The 20170-nt window shown below is 41.7% G+C and overlaps 1 protein-coding gene across 2 annotated transcripts in view; it reads left to right on the plus strand.

Moving 5' to 3' along the window:
• RAI2 (retinoic acid induced 2) overlaps nt 1-20170 on the plus strand; it is a 482439-nt gene that overhangs the window by 82041 nt on the left and 380228 nt on the right. For both annotated transcript variants that reach the window (XM_081564703.1, XM_081564707.1), the window contains exon 2: nt 462-590. The gene's annotated coding sequence lies outside the window, so the exon portion shown is untranslated. The remainder of the gene's footprint in view (nt 1-461; nt 591-20170) is intronic.

Here is a 20170-nt window from a genome sequence, read left to right on the forward strand (position 1 = left end):
TTACAAAAGGCAAAATGGGTTTCCCTATCCCATGATTTTTTGGGCTTGGCCTTGAGACTTGCTTTGGACCACAGAACAGGGGAAGAAGCAGCACAAGTTCAATTTTGAACCAAAGCCTTAAGAGAGCTCACATGTTTCTATTTTCCTTCTCATGCTTTTACCAGTTCATGAGAAGAGCTTCCCCTGGGTTCTGCTTATTCAGCCTAGGCCCAAGAATCAACCCATGTGGGAGAGACTAGAGCCCAGCCCATTGCAAGGAACCAATCCCAGTGGACCTACAGCTTGAAAGAGGGCCTTCTAGCTGAACTCAAGCTAGTTCATCTGAGCCCCAGGCAAACTAATGGTGTGTGAGAAATAAATGCTTATTGCAAACACTGAAATATTTGTGATTGTAGTTATGCAGCAATAGCTGGCTGATACAGGGACTGTCACTGAATACTCAAAGGGTTTATCGTTTCCAGGTATTTCAATGAAGAGTATCAGGAGAACATCTACAAACCCAGACTGGCATGTGCAAGTTCTTAGGAATGGCAGCATAACTCAGTACATCCGGGTGACCTTTGGAGACAGCTGAGACAGAGCTATGGCAGGTCAGTGGCTGACACCCAACTCATAGCCCATCTTCTCCAGATAGGTTTCCCTAAATGGCCAAGCCCACGGAGATCTCTTCATCCTCTTCTCTCCTCATATATAGCCTATATTCCTCCATCAGTTCTGATCATATGCCATCACATTTAGAGTGACCTAACTGCAAATCTCTCCAGGTAAATGGACCCACGTCACTGTATTTTTATCTAACCATGTGTCTATATTTTTTCTGTGTGGATTTAATAAGGGATTAGTCAAGTATCTTGTTCAGATACACATGCATTATTTTTAAAGCAGTGGTTTTTGAGATTCAGTCACTTCTGAACCATCTTCATAATATTTGTATATTTCCATGTATAAGCAGGAAAATAAGTGTCTAGGGGGTGAGAGATTGTAGGCGGGCTGAGGCTGTGACTGGCTGTGACTCATAAAGACTAGAATGCTGAGAGGAAAGAGAAGTCTTAGAAGAAGTTCTTTAAGGTAGAAGGAGAGACTGGAGGAGGCGGAGGACTGGACTGGAATTAAAGTGGAGTGGTGGTTAAAGAAGGATACTGAGAAGGAAGCCTTTGGAGGACAGCATTAAGAACCAGGAAGGGGCACTGTAAGAGGTAGAGATGAGAGTATGTTGGCGAGGGCTGCAGGGTGAGTGCTGAGGAGTCTCACTATAAGACAGGGCAAAGGGCAGATGGAAGAGAAGCAGGAGGAGGGTAAATATTGGGCAAGTGGTGTCTGTGGACCATCTTCATGCCATGTAAAATCATCTTGTTTTCCATGTGAAGAGATGTCTATGTACCACACTGAGGAACTTTGGTCTAAACCAGTGGGCTTCCAAATCTTTTTTGCTTGCATGTCCTCTAAAAGAATTTTGAAAAATTACATATCCCCTCACATTTTTAGAGTTCATATTTAAAATGCTTTATAAGTTTAAATATTGTAATTCCAAAGGATGTAATAGCTAGTATATTATAACTCACTTCAATTCAATCAGTCATGTCCGACTCTGCGACCCCACGGACTGAAGCACGCCAGGCTTCCCTGTCCATCACCAGCTCCCAGAGCCTACTCAAACTCATGTCCATTGCATCAGTGATGCCATCCAACCATCTCATCCTCTGTTGTCCCCTTTTCCTCCTGACTTCAATCTTTCCCAGCATCAGGGTCTTTTCCAATGAGACGATTCTTCACATCAGGTGGCCAAAGTACTGGAGTTTCAGCTTCAGCATCAGTCCTTCCAACGAATATTCAGGACTGATTTCCTTTAGGATTGACTGGTTGGATCTCCTTGCAGTCCAAGGGACTCTCAAGAGTCTTCTCCAACACCACAGTTCAAAAGTGTCAGTTCTTCGGTGCTCAGCTTTCTTTCTAGTCGAACTCTCACATCCATACATGACTACTGGAAAAACCATAGCTTTGACTACACGGACCTTTGTTGGCAAAGTAATGTCTCTGCTCTTTAATATGCTGTCTCGGTTGGTCATAGCTTTTTTCCCAAGGAACAAGTGTCTTTTAATTTCATGGCTGCAGTCACCAGCTGCAGTGATTTTGGAGCCCCCCAAAATAAAGTCTGTCATTGTTTCCATTGTTTCCCCATCTATTTGCCATGAAGTGATGGGACTGGATACCATGATCTTAGTTTTCTGAATGTTGAGCTTTAAGCCAGCTTTTTCACTCTCTTCTTTCACTTTCATCAAAAGGCTCTTTAGTTCTTCTTTGCTTTCTGCCATAAGGGTGGTGTCATCTGCATATCTGAGATTATTGATATTTCTGCCGGCAATCTTGATTCCAGCTTGTGCTTCATCCAGCCTGGCATTTTGCATGATGTACTCTGCATATAAGTTAAATAAGCAGGGTGACAATATACAGCCTTGATGTACTCCTTTCCTGATTTGGAACCAGTCCCTTGTTCCATGTCTATGTGTTTTCACCATCACTGAGCTACTGGGCAACTGGTTATCTGCATCTCATTGTCCATGTGTAAAAAAAAAAATGTGGTTGAAATCTACTCTATGCATCCTCCTGTGTTGCTGTGAGACTCATATGATATCAAAGGATACTTGTGACAAGTAAACTGTCAAGAATTCTCTGATTTTTATTTGTAAACTTTTTATTTGGAACTAATTAGAAATTCACAGGAATTTGCAAAGACATGTACAGGAAGGTTCTGTGTATCCTACGCTCCACCTCCATCAACTCTGACATCTTGCTTAACTCCAGTTTACTATTAAAACCACAGCTTATTCACATATAGCCAGTTATTGCAAGTTATACTTGTACTCATTTGTGTGTGTGTGTGTGTGTGTGTGTGTGTGGCTTCATGAAATTTTATAACACGTATTTGTTCTTTAGTTGCTCAGTTGTATCCGACTCTTGGCGACCCCATGGACTATAGCCCACCAGGCTCCTCTGTCCATGGGATTTTCCAGGGCAAGTACTGAAGTGGGTTGCCATTTCCTTCTCCAGGGTATCACATGTATAGCTTTGAGCAATTACCATCACAGTCATTATACTGAACTCTTCCATCATCACCAGGCTCATTCATGCTACCTTTTTATAGCCATGTACTCCTTTCTCACAATCCCTAACCACTGGCAATGACTCTGTCTTTCATCTCTATAGTTTTATTTCTATAGTGTTATATACATCAAATCACAGTATGCAGTTATTTGAGATTTCTTTTTCATTTAGCATAATTCCCTCAAGGTCCATTTAAGTTGTCGCCTGTATCAATAATTCATTCCTCTTTATTGCTGAGTTGTATTCCATGGTATGGATGCAATGCAGTTTGTTTAACCATTCACCTTTTGAAACACATTTGTATTGTTTCCCATCTTTGGCCATTGTGAATATAGCTGTTTTGAACATTTACATACAGGTTTTTGAGTAAATATAGGTTTCCTTTTCTTTTGAATATGTGAAATACTGGGTTGTATGGTAAATGCATATCAAGGTTTATAAGAAACTGCCAAACTTTTCCAGAGTGGCTGTACCATGTTACATTTCCACCAGCGTTATGAGTTATCAATTTTCTCTGTATCCCCATCAGCATTCAGTGTTCTCACTATTTTTTATTTTAGACATTTCCACATTGCCACAGGTGTACAATAATATTTCATTGTGGTTTTAATTCACATTTCTCTAATGGCTAATGATATTGAATATCCTACACCTGCATATTTGCCATCTTTAAATAATCTTTGGTGAAATGTCTCATCCTGTTGTAATAGATAAGAATAAGACTGACTCCATACTGGATCTATCCTTTAGCTCTAAGCCTTGTGCTTTGTTGCCTGTGCTGAGTCATGCTGGCTCTGCACCTTCCTAAAAGAATGTAGCTTATAGCCAGACATATACATAATAGCCTTTTCTCAAGGTTCTGCCTCCCAGGCTTGATATTCATATAAAGATAAAAAGTTGTATTAACAGAAAATAAGAGTATCTTGTTGAAGGTTTACAGGAACATTGTGACCAGACTTATGTGGACAGCTGCAGGAATGAAGGATTATCACATCCCCTCTGGGGTCTGGCCAGCACCGAGAAGTTTCCAATAGTATGCCACATGCCCTCCCCTTTGCATAGGCCTAGATCCCAAAGAATTTCTCCTATTTTTTTTTTCTAAAAGTTTTATAGCTTTATGCTCTGCATTTAACCCTGTGATCCATTTTGAGTTAATTTTTCCATGGTGTGAAACTTAGGTTAAGGTTCATTTTTTCTGCCTATGGATGTCTAATTTCTCCAACAGCATGTGTTGAAAAGTCTCTCTCTCCTCCCTTGAATTGCTTTTGCACCTTTGTCAAAAATCAGTTGGGCACAATTGTGTAGCTCTATTTCTGGGTTCTTTGTTCTGTTCAATTGATCTATGTGTCTGTCCCTCTGCCAATACTACACTGTCTTGATTACTGTAGCTGTACAGTAAGCCATAGTATCAGGTTAAGTGATTCCTTCGATTTTATTCTTTGAAAAATTGTTTTAGTGATTCTAGGTTATTTACCTTTTCATATAAATTTTACTACAGTCTTATCCATGTCTCCAAAAATCCTTGATGGGATTCTGATAGTAATTGCACTGCTGCTGCTGCTAAGTCACTTTAGTTGTGTCCAACTCTGGGCGACCCCATAGAGAGCAGCCCACCAGGCTCTGCTGTCCCTGGGATTCTCCAGGGAAGAACACTGGAATGGGTTGCCATTTCCTTCTCCAGTGCATGAAAGTGAAAAGTGAAAGTGAGGCTGCTCAGTCATGTCCAACTCTTAGCGACCCCATGGACTGCAGCCTACCAGGCTCCTCCGTCCACGGGATTTTCCAGGCAAGAGTACTGGAGTGGGTTGCCATTGCCTTCTCTGAGTAATTGCACTAAGCCTGTAGATATCAGTTTGGGAATAACTGACACCTTTACTGTATTTAGTGTTCTAACCTATGAGCATGATACGTCTCCATTTATTTAGTCCTTCTTTGATTTTTTCATCAGCATTTTGTAATTTTCAGGATACAGATCCTGAACATGTTTTTCTAAGATTATACCTAAATATTTCTTTTTTTGTAGTGAGTATAAATGGTATTGTGTTTTAAATTTTGGTTTCCTTATGTTTATTGTTAGAATATATAAATGATACAAGTGTTTTTGTGTGTTTATTTTATATCTGCAACCTAATTGAATGCATTAATTTATTTATTAGTTCTAGGAGGTTTTTTTTTTTTTCATAGATTCTTTGGAATTTTCTATTTAGAGACTGTCATCTGCAAATGGAGTGGTTTTCTATCTTTCTTTCTGAGTTGTATGCATCTTATTTCCTTTTCTTGCCTTGTTGTGCTTGCTAGGACTCCTGGTACTATGTTGAACAAGAATGGTGAGAATAGACGTCATTTTCTTGTTCCTGATCTTAGAGGGAAAGCATTCATTAAGCTTTCATTAAGTATGATGTTAGTTGTAGGTTTGTTTTTTTTTTTTAATAGATGATCTTTATCAAGTTGAAGGCATTTACCTCCCTATTTCTAGTTTTCTGAGCTTTTATCATGAATGGCTGTTTTCAAGAACTTTTAGAATGTTATTTTCTTTTAACATTTTAAAAATGATGCTTAACTGACATCTTGGTTCTGAGTGAAGTTCTGATAATATGAGGGCACATCATTTTACTTGTCAGTTCTGCCCCTCCTGGCTGGACTGGGAGGACACAGGTGAGGGTGGGGCTTCTTTTTGGGTGGGATTGAGGAAAACTGGAGGGGGGTGATCTTGAGGCTTTGTGGAAAGGGGTTTGTTACCAAGTTATCTAATAGAAAACCATGGTGCTGAGAGGGTTATCAGTTTCCCAGGGCTTTTGTAACAAATTGCCACAAACTCAGTGTCTTAAAACAACACAAATTTATTCTTTTACAGCTCTGGAGGTCAGAAGTCTAAAATCAGGGTTTTATCAGGGCTGTGTTCCTTCCAGAGGCTTCAGGGAGAGCCTGTTTCCTTGCCTTTTCCAGCTTCTGGAGGCTACTTGCATTCCTTGGCTAGTGGTCTCTTCCTCCATTATCAAGGCACATCACCCCACCCTTTGGTTCCATTAGCACATCTCCTTTTTTCTCTCTGGCCTTAACTCCACTGCCTCCCTCCTATAAGGCCTCTTGTGATTATTTTGAGCTCGCCAGGGTAATCTCAAGATCCTTATCTTAATTACACCTGTAGAGTCCCTTTTGCCATGTAAGGTGACATAGTAACAGGTTCCAGGGATTAGGACGTGGACATCTTTTGAGAGAGGGGACAATATTCAGCCCAGCACAGAGGTGTGACCATGGATATAATGATAAGGTATTCTGGAGAGCAGGACTATGGAATTAGACTGTGGTTTGAATTCCCATTCCAGATTTACAAGCTGTATGACTCTTAATGAATTTCTTCTTCTGGCTAAACCTTTGTTCATTTGCAAAACTGTAAGCCCTACTGTGAGATGACAGCTGCCCATCAAAAATGTACACAAGTTTTCCAGAGTATGCAGTGGTGACTGAAAAGCACCTTTCTAGACAGGAACTACATTTTCTCAGAACCATGTGCATCTAGGTGAGGCTCATATGAGTACCAATGGAATGTGAGTGGAAGTGATGTGTGTTACTTCTGACTGAGGTGCCCATGACAAAGGGGTAGATTCTCCATGCTCTCCTCTTCCATCTGCTGGCTCCATGTTAACTCACAGATGACCCTGAAAGCCTTGTGATGAAGATGGTAAAGCTTCCACTAGCCTGGTGGTGGTGGTTTAGTCACTAAGTCGTGTCCAACTCTTGCGATCCTGTGGACAGTAGCCTGTCAGGCTTCTCTGTCCATGGGACTCTCCAGGCAAGAATACTGGAGTGGGTTGCCATTTCCTTCTCCAGGGAATCTTCCTGACCCACTAGCCTAGATCCCTCAATAACTGAGTGGAGCAGAGTCTGTCCTCCTGTCACTGCCAAAATGGACACTTGTGTGGCCTATAATGTGAACCAGAAATAAATTTATTTTATGTTAAGCTGCTGACATTTTAGGTTTATTCATTGCAGCAGCCAGTATTATCTTAAGCAATACATCTACCTTGCAGACTGTTATTATCCCCTGGAACTATAAAATGAAATCCTGTGTGTAAAGCGCATATGAAGGGACTAAGAGACTCACAGATTAAAAAGTCATGAACTTTTCTGCCTAGATCAGTGGTTTTCAAGCTGGAGCATGCATCAGAATCCCGAAGAGCTCCTTAAAACAAAAATGCAAGACCCCACTTCAAGAGTTTCTGGTTTGGGGTGAACCTCCTGCACCCTGAATTTATCCTTAGGCTTTTCTCTCTTGCCTGTGTGTTCTGTGTGGCTGTCACCTCCATGAGGGTAGGCATTGGGTCTACCTTGTTGGCAACTCCCTTCCAGAACTAGCACAGTATCTGGCAAATCACAGGCCTCCAACCAGAAGTGGAAGAAGGAAAAAGGAACAAGTTGGCAGTCTGCGGCTCCAGGGCTGGAGCCAATATGCTTCAGTTAAAGGTTTGACCATTTCCTCGTTCTTAAATAGCCTCGGGTGGGATTCTTTGTTCCTCCATGACCCTGTGAAGGGGAAGGGCAAGAGAGGCTGCCACAGTGTAGCCTGTGCTGTTGTCTACCAAGTAGATTTTTTTTCCCTTTTGCTGGTATCTCTTTAGAACAGCTCCTGGGATTGATGAAATATTTTGCATCCCACAAAGTATATCCATTCTCCTATCAGGCAAACTTTATTTTGCCTTTACATTCTGGGGCTTTCATCTATGAATGAACATATTCACTTGATGACACTGGAGGATTTCATTTCAGAGAGCTGCTGCCCATTTGAGAAAGTATGTCGACTGTATTTCCTCTCAGTGGAGCCTCCCTGCAGAATAGAAAGCACAGGGCTCACAGCAATGAGCTATCACTTCTCAGGGCTGGCTCCACACAGAGGCTGAGGAGGTAGCCCTCTCGTGGTGTGAGGAGAGGCCTGGGGGGACCAATGAGGCCTGGGAAGCAGCTATTAAAAAGCAAGTGTTATCTGGGAAAGAGGGAGATGGGTTCAAAGAGACAAATTCTGTGTACTTGGCAATTTTGCCCATGGTGAGCTCTGAATTCTTTCTGTGAAGTAAGAAGTTCGGTATTAGCAATTCCAAAGAGTCATTCTGATTTCAGCAGCTTTGAAAGCGGGCAGCGGTGGGGAGACAGGAGTGCAGTCAGAATTTCTTGGCTTCAGCACCAGTGTGTGGCTGCCAGAGGACCAGGGGGAGGCAGGAGGCTGGCTGCATTTAGTTTACCGTCCCAGAGCTCTGACAAGACAGGGCAACCTCTCCCTGATCACCATTCTCTTGGGTCACATTTGGAGGCCTGAGCTATATCAGATTTAAATTTCTTGGGTTAATTTATACTCCACTATAAGCACGTTTTTGTAAAAGCTGAGAACCAGCAAGGATAAAGAAGCTGTATTTCCATTACAGTCTTTCTTGTGATTTGTTGTGAAATGAGTAGTCCACCAGACTCCTCTGTCCATGGGATTCTCCAGGCAAGAATACTAGAGTGGGTAGCCCTTCCCTTCTCCAGGGGATCTTCCCAACCCAGAGATTGAACCCGGGTCTCCTGCATTGTAGGCAGATTCTTTACTGTCTGACTCACTAGGGAAGCCCCATTGGAGAGGAGGTGAGGGGAAATTCAGCACGGGCTTGCCCCATGCTTGGCTTTGTGTGTTGGGGGACTTCATTTGTATTGAAGCAATGGGAGCGGGAAGTTGTGCTCCCGCCCCACCCGCCCCCACCCCTCCCCCATCCCCGCCCTGTGACCTGGAGTTTAATCATAATCCACAGTGTGGTGCGATGTGGGAAAGTGTAAACAGAGCTATGTGGCCAGCCTAGGCCTCTCAGACTCAAGTTCATTGCTGCCTAAATGTCCTCACTCAGCTGATGTTTCAGTATTAAGCTATTCTCTAATTGAAGTTTTAAATTTTACTTGGAGTATTTGGGGAGATGTGGTGTCTTATGTGGGAATTTTCTGAGAGCTCTATTTCCCCCATTTCAAATCCTTGCTAATGTAGTGTATTTGGGCGCCTGTATGATTTTTATTCATTAACCACTCATCTGAACTCATCCCGGATCATCTCCTCTATTCTATGTGCTTTGTTTCTGTTTTCTCATTTTCATCCCCAAACTTTCGGAATTGTTGGTTTTCCTGCTCTGGATTTTGAGGACAAGGCCTGCCAGTGATTTGTTTCATATGTAGGTTCATTTCTTTGTGTCACTGGTAAGTATCCACTGATGTCTTGGAGTTGTGGGAGATCTGATTCTCAAAAGCTTGTAAGTTTTTGCGTTGAAACGTGTATTACCATATGTACAATCGATGACCAGTGCAAGTTCGATGCATGAAGCAGGGCACTCAAAGTTGGTGCTCCGGGACAACCCAGAGGGATGGGGTGGGGAGGGAGGTGGGAAGTGGGTTCAAGATGGTGGGACACATGTGCACACATGGCTGATCTATGTCAATGTGTGGCAAGGGCCACCACAGTGTTGTGAGGTGATTCTCCTCCAATTAAATAAATAAAATTTTTTAAAAAAGCTTTTAAGTTGCATTTTAATTTCAGATCCTTTCTTCCAAATGTGGGAGTAAAAAGAGAGGTTATGAATAATCACACATGCTTTTTAATATATTTGTATGTAAATAAATTTGGGGTAAATGATTGCTGGTTTTTTGAGTAGTCATGTATGGATGTGAGAGTTGGACTATAAAGAAAGCTAAGCGCTGAAGAATTGATGCTTTTGAACTGTGGTGTTGGAGAAGACTCTTGAGAGTCCCTTGGACTGCAAGGAGATCCAACCAGTCCATCCTAAAGGAGATCAGTCCTGGGTGTTCATTGGAAGGACTGATGTTGAAGCTGAAACTCCAATACTTTGGCCACCTGATGTGAAGAGTTGATTCATTGGAAAAGACCCTGATGCTGGGAAAGATTGAGGGCAGGAGGAGAAGGGAATGACAGAGGATGAGATGGTTGAATGGGATCACCGACTCAATGGACATGAGTTTGAGTAAACTCTGGAAGTTGATGATGGACAGGGAGGCCTGGCATGCTGCAGTCCATGGGGTCGCAAAGAGTCGGACATGACTGAGTGACTGAACTGAACTGATTGCTGAGAGATCACCTTTAAACTTTCTCTTTTAGTCTCTAGAGTTTAAAATAGTTGCTGTGGATTTTATTTTGCACCTTTAGAATATTCAAGTATGAGCTGAGATTTTTTTCAGCTTTATTGAGGTATAATTGACAAATAAAATTGTAAGATATTTTAAGTCCATTGTGATGGACTTCCCTGGTGGTCCAGTGGCTAAGACTCAACGTTCCTAATGCAAGGGCTCAGGTTCGATCCCTGGTCAGGGAACTAGATCCCACATGCAGCAACTAAGAGTCCACATGCTGCCACTGAGACCTGGCACAGCCAAATAAACAAATAAGTAAAAGTAAGTACTAAAAATAAATAAAGTGTACATTGTGATGATCTGATATATGTGTATGTTGTGGAAGGGTTTCCCCATCTAGATAATTAACACCTCACATATTTATCTTTTTGAGTGGGTTTGTCTGTGTGTGTGTGTGTGTGTGTGGACATTTAAGTTCTATTCACTTAGCAAATTTCAATTATAATCACCATCCTTTACATTAGATTGAAAGAAAAGATCAGACCTTATTCATCTTATAGCTGAAACTTTGTACTTCTTTACTAGCCTCTCCCTATTTCCTCCATGCCTGGAAACTTTTCTACTCTCTTATTCTGTGAGTTTGACTTTCTTTAGATTCCAAATTTAAGTGCTAGCATGCAATATTTGTCTTTGTCTGACTTAGTTCACTTAGCATAATGCCTTCAGGGTCCATCCATGTTGTCACAAATGGTAGGATTTCCTTCTTTCTCATGGCTGAATAATACTTGTGTGTGTGTGTAGCACATCTTTTGGTTGATTATGCAGATCATTTTATTTAGCACCTCTGATATGGAAGGGACAGCACTAGGTGTTATGAGGATTCAGAGATGAATAAGGACAAGCTAGGAAGCTGACAGATGATTATGTGACACCAATCATAATAACAACAATATCTAATATTTCTTAGCATTAAAAATATGCCAGTATACTAAAATTCACTGAGCTGTACACTTAAAAATATGTGTAAAGTCTTGTAATAACCTGTAATGGAAAAGAATCTGAAAAAGAATATGTATATATAACTGAATCACTTTGCTACACCTGAAACTAGTACAACATTGTAAATCAATAATAGTTCAATTTAAAAAATATGTGCCAGGCATGCCACATACATTTCTCATTCTTTATATCTTTAAAAATCTAGATATAGTTGACATATGACATTATATTAGTCTCAGTTGTACAATATAAAGATTCAATATTTGTGTATTTTTGAAATGATCGCAAGTCTAGTTAACATTCATCACCATACACAGTTACAGAATTTTTTTCCTTGTAATGAACATGCTTAAGATCTACTCTCTTAGCCACTTTCAAGTATACAATACAATATTATTAATTCTAGAACCCATGTTGTACATTACATCTTTCAGGACTTATTAATTTTACAGCTGGGATACCCCATCTTCTTTATTCATTGATGGATACATAGGGGACTGAGATTATTTTTAATTCTAAACTTTATGTCAGTAGCAAATTGTCACAGGAATAGTTTCCTCTGGGGCAGTGAATGCAGATTTGAGTTCATATAAAATTTAGGAAGAAGACATTACATTTAGGAAGAAGACAGAACATTTGAAAAGCAGTGAGTGTCTCTTCTCTCTTCGGCTTGTTATTCCCACTCAACACATCCATCTCCTTCTTGTAGATAAAGACCAGTCAAAGGCAGTTTGTAATCCTTTTTCTGGGTCCTTTTCACCTGTTTTTGAGTTTTCCACATCTGAAGCTTGAAGCCAGTTCTGATCTTTCCTGAAGCTTCCTCCCAGATTCTGCCCCCTCCCCATGTTGTCTGTGATGGTAGGAGTCTGGCTTGTGCCAGTCACATGGCTAGCACCTCAGTTGATGCAGGACAGAAGGGTGCAGCCCTTTTCCCAAAGGAATATGCTGCCAGGAAAATTTTAGGTCACAAGGGCTTAGGCTCCTGGAAGATAGACCCTTATTCCTATGGCCAAGGCCCAAGGAACTGTCAAGATAACTTTCTATTGGGCCTAAACAGTCATGGAGGAGTCTGGGCCACTTTTGGCTCAGGCAGAGGGACTCAGAGCTGGGAAGTACCTAACCCCATTGTAAGACTTCAGCGGGAGTGTGAAAGAACTACTGATATTACACTTGATGATGGAGATAAACCGGAGACGATTGGATGTGTTTTATACAGTAACTGTGCCCAGTTAGGAATTTTGGAAATGGTATGGAATTGACCTATATATATATGTGTGTATGTGTATATGTATATATATATATATTTTTTAAAGCATGTTAATTTTTGGCTGACAGAAACATTTCATTAGAAAAGCCTATTCTATGACCTTGATACTCAAAGGAAGGTCTGTGAACAGCTTTGGCATCCCCTGGGAGCTTGTTGAGCTTCCCTGATAGCTCAGTTGGTAAAGAATATGGCTGCAAAGCAGGAGACCCCAGTTCAATTCCCGGGTTGGGAAGATCCACTGGAAAAGGAATAGGCTACCCACTCCAGTATTCTTGGGCTTCCCTTGTGGTTCAGCTGGTAAAGAATCTGCCTGCAATGCGGGAGACCTGGGTTCCATCCCTGGGTTGGGGGAGCTTGTTAAAAAACACAGTCTCAGGCCCTGCACAAGCCCTACTGAATCTGCCTCTTAATAAATCCCCCAGGCAATTTATATGACATTTCCTCTCTCTCCCCTGCCCTCTTTTGCTTTTTCACAAACTTTTTATTTGAAAATAATTATAGATTTACAGGAAGTTGCAAAGATATAATAGAAAGGTCTGATTAGACCCTTCACCCAGTTTCCTCCAGAGGTTACATCTTACATAATTATAATATTATCACTTTTCCACAAGCCTACAAAACCATTACCCTTCCTTACTGAAAGCTAGTGAACCTGACGGCACTCACCTGGGTTGCAGGCCACTGTTGTGCCTCATTCTACTTGGCAGGATTCCGTAAGTAAAGGAGATGATGCTGCCAGGTGCAACGGAGAGACAGTGTGGCTCACAGAGTGAGGCGCTGTTGCTGTGCAGGTGTCCCTTTGTGGGCTCTATAGTGGGGCTTCAAATGGTCAATGTCAAGAGGGGTGCTATGGATCTGGACATAGGGAACAGGTTGAGGCCATACAGGAGAGCTGGGAGATGGAAAAGTCAAGCCAAGTCATTACACCCTAGGTAAGCACAAAGGAGGAGAAGAAAGCTTGAACGTGAGAGGCAAGGTCTTTGGGACAAACCTGGAATTGCCAACACTGATTTCCAGGTGTTTTCACTGAAGCAAAAGAGGACTTATTAGAACCGTTTGGAAACCCACAGCAGGGGCCAGGAGACAAGTTTGGAGTCTCATTGCTGAGGTTCAGGCCAGAGATGGTGACAGGATAGGGTGGTGGCTGAGGAGAATTGGATCCTGGGAAGGTCAGGACCTTGTCTGAATCCAAGCCCTCCCTTGCCTCCTCTTCCCGATAGTTCGCCTCCCACTGGCTGGCTCAGCCCATCAAGGCCAGAAGACACTTGAGGGCTTGTCTGTCAGTGCTCTGTGGCTGAGTGGCAACCAGCCTTGATCTAATGTCCTTCATCTGACTTTCTGCCTTGCTTTCTGCTCACAACATGCTGAACCCTGCTCAGAACTCATTGCCTGCTGGGACTAGTACTCTTCCTTACTTGTATTTTTCCTCCCCCAAGTCTATTCACTTTCTTACCTGGCATCTAGCCTATCTAGATCAAATAGAGAAATAAACTGCAAATTGTCCCCCAGTACTCGCTCTTCCTTTCTTTTGTGATAAGAAAACTCTTAATTTTTAGTAAGGTTCCTTTCCCAGGCTTCCATAAAACTGGGTGTGGCCATAGGACTAAATTCTGGCCAATAGGATATAAGAAGAAGTGACGTGTCCCTCTTCCCACTTGCTGGGAAGTGAATCTGGTCAGGAACCATCTTGATGGAACAAAAAGAGGGATGAAGCCTAGGTCCTTGATGACTTCATTAAGTAGAGCTACCACACCAGCTTGGACTTCTTTGTGAGTCAGAAGTAAACTTCTGTTGTGTTTAGGCCACTGTTGTTTGGGGTCTCAATTCTCATTTCTTTCCCATAAAAAATTCCCCAATTTCTTAGCTCATGGAGTTTAACATCATAACCCTTTCTGAGTGCCTATATGTGCTAGACATTTCTACAAGCTTCAGATCACCACACACTAAAGCTTTGAGGTAGATACATATCACTACCATATTTACGCATGACGTCTTAGTCTCAAGTGCCAATAAAAAGATCTGAGATTTCACCTAGGTCTCTGCGATCCCAGGTCTCTGGTGATTGTGCATTAAGCCTCATAGGAGTTGATAAAAATTCAGGCAGTTTGGGTTTTATTAAGTATACAATAGTGAGTGGAAGCCAAATGGAAATTTAGATTTCCAAAAGAAAATCTAGGCTCTCAGAGGTGAACTAGAGCAAGATGTCTCAGGCTTGAATGTGCATAGGAGTCTTTGGGGATGATCCATCCTTACCTAAAATAGAAGGCAGCACAACAAAAAATATGTGGGCCCAATATTTTCTGCCCCAGGTGTTGGCCTGAACAGCCCATAACTAATAATAAAACCTTGTTTTCTGATTTTAGTATCACTTTACAGTGATATTCCTGGGGTAGGGTTAGTTGGAGTGGATTGATGGACAGCAGAGTCTCTCAAAGTATGGTCCCCAGACCAGAAGCATCAGTGTCACCTGGGAAGTTGTTAGCACTGTGGATTCTCAGGCTCTGACCGAAAGCTGCTGAATCAGAGACTCTAAGGGTTCAGTTCAGTTCAGTCGCTCAGTCGTGTCCGACTCTTTGCAACCCCATGAATCGCAGCACGCCAGGCCTCCCTGTCCATCACCAACTCCTGGAGTCCACCCAAACCCATGTCTATCGAGTCAGTGATGCCATCCAGCCATCTCATCCTCTGTCCTCTGTCGTCCCCTTCCCCTCCTGCCCCCAATCCTTCCCAGCATTAGGGTCTTTTCCAGTGAGTCAACTCTTCGCATCAGGTGGCCAAAGTACTGGAGATTCAGCTTCAACATCAGTCCTTCCAATGAACACCCAGGACTGATCTCCTTTAGGATGGACTGGTTGGATCTCCTTGCAGTCCAAGGGACTCTCAAGAGTCTTCTCCAACACTGCAGTTCAAAAGCATCAATTCTTTGGCACTCAGCTTTCTTCATCGTCCAACTCTCACATCCATACATGACCACTGGAAAAACCATAGCCTTGACTAGACGGACCTTTGTTGGCAAAGTAATGTCTCTGCTTTTTAATATGCTGTCTAGGTTGGTCATAACCTTCCTTCCAAGGAGTAAACGTCTTTTAATTTCATGGCTGCAATCACCCTCAGCAGTGATTTTGGAGCCCAAAAAAATAAAGTCTGACACTGTTTGCACTGTTTCCCCATCTATTTCCCATGAAGTGATGGGACCAGATGCCATGATCTTAGTTTTCTGAACGTTGAGCTTTAAGCCAACTTTTTCACTCTCCTCTTTCACTTTCATCAAGAGGCTCTTTAGTTCTTCTTCACTTTCTGCCATAAGGGTGGTGTCATCTGTATATCTGAGCTTATTGATATTTCTCCCATCAATCTTGATTCCAGCTTGTGTTTCTTCCAGCCCAGCATTTCTCATGATGTACTCTGCATATAAGTTAAATAAGTAGGGTGACAATAATCAGCCTTGACATACTCCTTTTCCTATTTGGAACCAGTCTGTTGTTCCATGTCCAGTTCTAACTGTTGTTTCCTCACCTGCATACAGGTTTCTCAAGAGACAGATAGGGGCCCAGAATTCTGGGGATTTCTCTGGGGAATCTGATGCACATTTAAGTGTGAGAAACACTGGTATAGAAGAAGAACCTGAGAAGAGGCAGTTATAGTATAATGGAATAAAAGCTTTCAACTGAAAAATCTAGGTTTAATCCTAGCTGTTTCTTTGTTCTTAAGTGGAGATGGAAGCACTAAGTTCACTAAGTAATTTGCAGAATTAAACGTAATGATGTTTTTGCTGTGTACCAGTTAAGAGCACAGACTCTAGAGCACAGTCTGGCTTCACATCCCAGCTCTGCAATTGTTAGCTTGGACAAGTCACTCCTTCCTCATCTGTTAAAATGGGGATAGTAATAGTATACCAATCTCATATGTTTATAAGGATTACGTGATTTAACATTTGTAAAGCCCTTAGAAGAGTTTCTGGCATTGAATAAGTGCCATATGTTTGTTAACTAATAATAATAATAATAAATTCAAGGCTTGGTATACACTGTGACTACTCTGAAAGTATTTTTGGTTTAAGAAAGAAAACAGCAAACTGGGATTATGGGGGAAAGGCGATTGGAAGGATTCTCAGGGAATCAGTATTCCTGAAATCAGGACAGAATGCCAACTGCTTGAGGCCAAAAGAACTCCTCTTCCCACTTGAAACCCATCCCTACCCCCAGGGTGACTGTCCTGGCACAATCCAGAAGTGTGTAAGATCCATCTGCTGTGGTCGGATTCGGCAGGCATTTGGTTGGAATTGTCCCCTGGATGGCCCAGCATCTCTGCACAATGTCCATTCAGGTTTAAGAGTGGTATTAATAGAAACCCAGCCAGTGCAGTTTAAGGTACCCCTGCCATCGCTCCAGTGAACTGATTGACCTGTAGCGGCCTCACAGGGCTTAAGACCACAAAGGGACCCCAATCAGCTGAGCTGGAGAAAGGAGGGGCTGGTGTTATGTAAAATGTAACTGTTTAAAATTATTTATTTATTTTTTTAAACAATGGTATTGAGGTATACTTTACATACCATAAGATACACCCATTTTTAACATTAGAATAGTTTTTCTTCCAATTTTACTTTTATATAATTGATATACAACACTGTATAAGTTTAAGGTGTACAACGTAATGATTTAATATACATATGTCATGGAATGATTATCGCAAGTTTAGTGAACATCCATCATCTCATATAGTTGCAAAATTAAAGAAAGAAAAATTTTTTTCCTTGTGATGAGAACAGTTAGGATTTACTCTCTTAACAACTGTCATATATGACATATAGCAGTGTTAATTCTGTTTCTCATATTGTATTAATACATTACATCCCTAGTACTTACTTATAACTGGAAGTTGTACCTTTTGACTGCCTCCATCCATTTCTCCTCACCCTACCCCTCTCCTCTGGTAACCACAACTCTGATCTCTTTTTCTATGAGTTTGTTTGCTTTTGAAGTATAATTGATCTACAATATGTTAGTTCCTATTCCACAACATAGTCATTCAATATTTCTGTACATTTCAAACTGATCATAAGTCTAGTTATGATATATCAGTATACGAAGTGAAGTTGCTCAGTCATGTGCGACTCTTTGTGATCCCATGGAATTCCGTCCTTGGAATTTTCCAGGCAAGAGTACTGGAGTGGGTTGCCATTTCCGTCTCCAGGGGATCTTCCCAACCCAGGGATTGAACCCAGGCCTCCTGCATTGCAGGCAGACGCTTTACCCTCTGAGCCACCAGGGAAGCCCTACATTCCCCACACTGTTCCACCCATTTTGTGTACAATTTAATGACTTTTTCGTGCATTTACTGGACTTTCCTGGTGGTACAGTGGATGGGAGTCTGCCTGCCAATGCAGGGGACACGGATTCAGTCCCTGGTCGGGGAGGATTCTACTTGCTGCAGAGCAGTTAAAGCCCGTGAACCACAATTACTGGAGCCCACACACTCTAGGGCCTGTGAACCACAACTACTGAGCCCAAGTGTTTGAACTACTAAAGTCCATGCGCCTAGAACCTGTGCTCTGCAACAGGAGAAACCACCACAATGAGATGCCACTGCACCACATTGAAGAGTAGTGCCTCCCCACCCATTACAACTAGAGAAAGTCTGCACACAGCAATGAAGACCTAGCACAACCAAAAAAGTAATAATAACAACAAAGAAAATTTTAAAAATTTACTGAGTCATGCAACCATCACTGTAGTCCAGTTTTTTTCTTTTTATAAATTTTATTTTTATTTAAGTATTGTTGATTTACAACCATGGTCCAGTTTCAGACACTCCTAGCAACCCCGTAAGATTCTTCATTGCTTATTTATAGTTGATCTGTGGAGATCAGTCCTGGGTGTTCATTGGAAGGACTGATGTTGAAGCTGAAACTCCAATACTTTGGCCACCTGATGCGAAGAGCTGACTCATTGGAAAAGACCCTAATGCTGGGAAGGATTGGGGGCAGGAGGAGAAGGGGACGACAGAGGATGAGATGGTTGGATGGCATCACTAACTCGATGGACATGGGTTTGGGTAAACTCCGGGAGTTGGTGATGGACAGGGAGGCCTGGCGTGCTGCGATTCATGGGGTCGCAAAGAGTCGGACACGACTGAGCGACTGAACTGAACTGTCTTCCCATTTCTAGCCTCAGGCAGCCACTAGTCTACTTTCTGTCCCTGTAGGGTTGACTTTTCTGGACATTGTCTATACATGGAGTGGCCTTTTGTGAATCATTGTGTGGATATATGTTTTTATTTCTCTTGAGTAGATAGATATCTGGGAATGGAATTGCTGGGTCATAGGGTAAATTTAGGCTTCAAGTTTAAAGAGTTGCCGAACTATTTTCCAAATTTGGCTGTACCATTTTACATTCTCACCAGCATTGTAATGAGAGCTCCAGTTTCTCCACATCTTTACCAGTGTTTGCTATTGTCTGTTTTTTTTAATCATCATTTGAATGCATGTGAAATGACATTTCATTATGGTGATTATTTGTATTTCTCTGATGACTAATGCTGTTGAGCATATTTTCATGTGCTTACTGGCTATTCATTTATCTTCTTTGCCAAAATGTCTGTACAAATCTATAGAATTTTTGTGTTTAAAAGTAGATATGAGGTGGATACCACCTCTTCCTGCCTCTTGGCACCCAGAGAGGAGGACTCTTTCCAAAATGAGTCCAAGTCCCTCAGGCTAGTGGTAGGCTGGGGTTTCCAGGAGATTAGCTCTTGTATCTGTCACTTAAAACCTTTTCATTGGAGACTTCTCTGGTGGTCCAGTTGCTAAGACTGTATTCCCATCGCAAGGGACCCAGGTTCAATCCGTGGTCAGAGAACTAGATCCCTCACGCTGCAACTATGAGTTTGCATGCCACAACTAAAGATCTTGTATCCCACAATGAAGATCAAAGATCCTGCATTCTGCAACTAAGACCCAGTGCAGCCAAATAAATAAATATTTTTGGAAGAACCTTTTCACTGCAGGATTAGGGAGCAAATCTGTAAACTGCTGAACTAGAAGAAAAGGGAGTTAGTTAAAGTAAATGCTTGGTTTGTTTTCTGTGATTTACGTTTTTCCTTATTTTTTTATAAAGCCAGTTAACCTTCTGTGGGAAAAAAAATTACCAAGCTAAGGTTAGATTTATTTAGCTGTTATTCAGATATGTACATAGTTTAAAGGATGGGGAGTTCGGTTGTTTTCTATTTATGCCTTTTCTTTTTCATTATGAATACCCACATTGCAAAGTGAATTGGCAAATTCCAAGCAATTTTCATTTGTGTGCAACTGATTAACAAATGATGCCACTAAAAAGGGCCCTGCCACTTTCTTGGACAAAGAATGTAGATGGCATACAGTAAGTAAGAATAAATTTCTAACTACCAAATAGCAGTGCATCATTAGTGAGATGGCATGTAAAGCTAATGGCATCAAGAATAATGGAGAAGGAGTGATGAATGGGAGCCAAAATGTTTCCTAGAAATTTGTAGTGTGGTCCCAATAAGCTCAGCAGAAAAGGCTGCATTACTGGGAAGGCCAAACCATTCCCTGGCACTTGTAGAGAATCACCACAGAGTTTACACCTGAGTTTTCAGAATTGCCTATAGCATGTTCTAGATATGTTGCTGCTCAATCTGGACAACTCAGGGGCTCAGAATGTGAAAAAAGTGTGATTCCAAGAACTA

This window comes from Giraffa tippelskirchi, chromosome X (genome assembly GCF_054371585.1).
Source record: "Giraffa tippelskirchi isolate mGirTip1 chromosome X, T2T-mGirTip1v1.2.pri, whole genome shotgun sequence".
Taxonomy (NCBI): domain Eukaryota; kingdom Metazoa; phylum Chordata; class Mammalia; order Artiodactyla; family Giraffidae; genus Giraffa; species Giraffa tippelskirchi.